Genomic DNA, 4,197 nt, shown 5'->3' with positions numbered 1-4,197 from the left:
TACAAATATAAATATATATGTATAAATATATATGTATACAGACTTTCTACAATAAGCCATTACCTAAATTTTAAACGGTAAGAAATTGATCAATTATAGCCGATTATTCTTCTCATATTTGATTATGATTGGTCAATAAAGTTTTTATAACTTATTGTAGAAAGCCCAATAATATTACGCTCGTTCAATTAACAAATATAAATGCATTTTATTATTGAAACTGCATAGTTCTTCGAGAGCTTTTAAATAAACTTGTCCATTAAAACTATATTTAATAGGTTTTGGAAGCTTTATATTAACGTGCATTATTACTGTTATTCAGTTTTCATTTATTTCTATCTTTCGCATCTTTATTTATTTTTATCCACATTTGTTAAAATTCACACAAATTTCAATTTTTGTTTCTCAAAGCTGCATGTGGAATTCCATGTATTCCACAGATATTTGGATTATGTTTTGTATTTCCCATACAGAAATCTCCGTTTATGATAATTGGGATATTTAGTATCTAGAACCCTAAATTGTCCACTATTGTATACTGTTCTCAAATCGAGGATATTAAATTGAGGATCTCTTTGTCATTTACAGGCATTGTTAAATTCCTATTACAATATAATCTTTTTGGGATTCGAATTTTTATTCGTCAAAAAAGAAATCTGAATTGTGCATCTGCCCATCGCAGATTTCTACGCTTTGGTTGTTTCGAAACGATAGATAGACCGTACCTTTGGGAATTTGAGAATTTTGAACAGGTAAGTCTCGGAGATTGATGACAGTAGAAGCGTCACGAAAATCATGTGTTAAGAAGACTTAGGCTCGTTTTACATTCTTTCGTGAGACGGATTGTTTCAAAATTTTTACGCACATTGTCCAAGATAAAATGTTACAACAGAACTGGCTCTAGATATTCCCTTTCGAGAGATCGAAGACCATGTAAATTTCAGATGACTAATCGCGATCGCGTCATTTATGTGGCACGTGTGATGACACACACATGAGTTCATTGTCCTGTGCCGTGGGACGATTTACCGAAATGTTCTATGTTTCGAAAGACCGCATAACAAGGCAACTATTCATCTCGCGTATGTGCGTTAACATTAACAAATTTATTTTTATTATATCCATTATAAAATTTTTTATTACCATTCTGGGCACATATTTTTTACACGAATACGTAATATTGAACGTAACTTTTATTAATTTTGTGTTATGTTTATCTTCGTATACTTTGTATATATTTTTTAAAAAGACAAATTAGTCTCGTCACATTCTTTCGTTTCTTTAATTTTTATCATAATGACGATAACAATTGACGCTTCAATTTGCAACAAGTAAGAGAGGCGTTGAAATTTTTCTAAGGTATCTTTTTCCAACTAACTTGCACACGTCTGCGACACAAATGAGGCCATATTAACGCCAATGTCACTGATGCAATTTGCGCGCAGATGCATACAGGCAGGTCACGATATTTGTTGCAATCGACGATAGGGACGCTCATTATCCAGCGCAAGAAATCCCGCGTTAAATCGCCGTACAAGTCCGGAATTACTCGGCTAATTACCATCGTACCGTAATCGAGCGGGCTAATTAGGCAAAACGTTATATCCTTTCCTCGGCATATAAATGTGACGATTACGACTAACGTCGACAGAACAGTTACGTAAGAGCGTGCAATTTCTTCGTTACTCGGGGAGTGTCGCATGGGGCAACGAGGGCGTCGCCTCTACTGCGAGTTCTCACGGTATTGAAAACACGAGGGGCTCCAATTGCTTTTTCGATCCGAGAAAAATTTTGTCGGAACTGCGAGCATGAGACAATTAGGTATAATGATCGGTACGCGATTACGAGTGTGTAAACATCGCTCGCATTTATTCTGCCTTCACAATCTTGAGCCGGATTTGGTAATCAGTGCACGCCGTATACGCCGCAAAAGGATTTGGCAATGAGAATGCAACAAGAAATCGAAGGACCGCCCGTTGTGCACCGGATATTCATTGTTCACTGAACCTTCGGTTGAATTGAATGTACTGTCATCATTAAAGACGTATTTTTCAAAATGAAAGAATTACGAAAAAAATTATAGATATTCCACATTGTATACATGAAAATAGTACAAAAAGTTTGGCGGCGATTTAGAATCTGAATCAAAACAAGCAATATTTGATTATTTTTTTTAATCATATCTTTAAAAAATACTTACGATAAAATGAGAAAATTTTTATTTAAATTATAAAATGATATTGTTAAATATAAATACTGGTTTTATTGAATTATTTTATATTTGTACGTAACATTCATTTTTATATAGAAAATATAAATTGTTAATTTCATTTTTTACAGAAATTATACATTTGATATATCTTTAATCTCGATGAAACTTCGCACAACTATTTTTTTAAATATCTAAATGATTTTTCCAAACAAGTCTGGAACAAACTTTTGTTCTCTTTGGGTATTGTAAAAGATACAAACAAACTCAAGGATAAACGAAGATAACAATAAAATCTGAAAGTTATGACTTTAATATAATTAAACTATTTTTCTAGATTTTTTTTTAGATAAGAAAAATTACTCTGTTTACTTAATTTGAAGAAAAGAGTAACAAATATTCTCCGTAATTTATTTCACATATTATAACTAAAGACTGAAATATTTTATCAACCTTGGCATATAAAATGGTGCACAAAGTATAATTATCCATATCTATCTAATGGCTATCAAATTTTAATTACTTCTATAGGATACTGTTTTTAAAGAAAAACTTCTCTCATCAAAAGATCTTTAATTACTTTTAATAATGAATATTTATAAGCACTCGATTCTATAAAAATATCTTTCGATATCTCGTATAAGAATTTCTCTTCAAGAATTTCTTCAATATTTCTATAATCAATTGACAATAATGATTTTTTTCATTGCTTTTTAATCATCATTGATAGCTGGATTATTTATTGCGAAAAAAATGGATAATTCTATGCTTCATTGTCTGACGATCGAAGGTTACGATTATTTGGGTCGTGGACACTAATAATTAACTGTCCAGTCCTTCCGCTCTTGGTAGGTTCCCCTGACCTTTTCTTTGCTGTATTCTCTCTCTCTCTCTCCACCTCTTTACTACTCGTTAGTGTCGTCATTGCGTTGTCACCATCGTAGAAATACTATTGCTATATTACATGCAACATTGTGTATTATTTTCTGTCATACACTGAAATGAGAAATTAAACTGAATTGAGTAATTTATTTCATATAAAAGTAAATATCCAGTTTTCGAAATCGTAATTTGTTTTAAAATGTTGAGTTTTCTGTTATTTTATATGTAAAAATAAAGTTACCTTCAGCATAAGAATTATTTCTTTTTTAACAATAATATATTAATATGTTTCTTTATATATATGTTTTAGATAGTATATATGTCTATATATAGCACATCTCTAAACCTTTTAGAGTGAATTGTACTCTGAAGAATGAAATCTCACTTTTATAATGCTTACGCTGAAAGTAACTTTATTTTGTACGTGTGAAATAACGGGAAAGTCAACGTTTTAAGGCAAATTATGATTTCGAAAATTGAGTGTTTAATATTATATGAAATGGATTGCTCAATTCAGTTTCATTTCTCAATTTTTTTTTCTTTGCTATGACAGGAAATAATTTACAATGTTGCATGTAATATAGCAATAGTATTTATACGATGACAACACAATGATGACACTAACGAGTGGCAAAGAGATGGAAAGATTAAAAAGTAAGCCAATTTTTCAATATTAACTTAATTTTCATTCTTTAAAGTGAGATTTCACACCGAAGAATTTAAAGAGTGTTATAAATGTTTCTTTATATATGTATTTACATATATTTATATTTGATCCGTGACTCACGAAACTTATGAAATGTATTACACAACAATTATCTATTGATTCGAGGAAGACAATTGACTTTCAGACAGTCTTTCAACATCAATTGTACAATTTAAAAAAAAACACCTATAAGCTTACTATTTTTATAATTACTTTATTCTGGAATTTTTAAAAGAAATTCATAACAATGCAATACGAGTTGATCAATTTCGTGATTATTATATATGCATATATTATACATGTATATATACATTATATTGCATTATATTGAGCTCTATTCAACATATTTATTTTCATAATTTTCATAATGTTTATACAGTGCTTTTTGTTTGAAATCTAT

The 4,197-nt window shown here is 30.2% G+C and overlaps 1 protein-coding gene across 1 annotated transcript in view; it reads left to right on the top strand.

Moving 5' to 3' along the window:
* Positions 1-4,197, top strand: part of LOC108688730 (probable RNA methyltransferase CG11342) — a 24,003-nt gene that overhangs the window by 17,875 nt on the left and 1,931 nt on the right. The window lies entirely within an intron of this gene.

The sequence above is a fragment of the Atta colombica genome, unplaced genomic scaffold (assembly GCF_001594045.1).
Source record: "Atta colombica isolate Treedump-2 unplaced genomic scaffold, Acol1.0 scaffold238, whole genome shotgun sequence".
Classification (NCBI taxonomy): Eukaryota; Metazoa; Arthropoda; class Insecta; order Hymenoptera; family Formicidae; genus Atta; species Atta colombica.
This window is presented reverse-complemented; position numbering and strand designations above follow the sequence as displayed.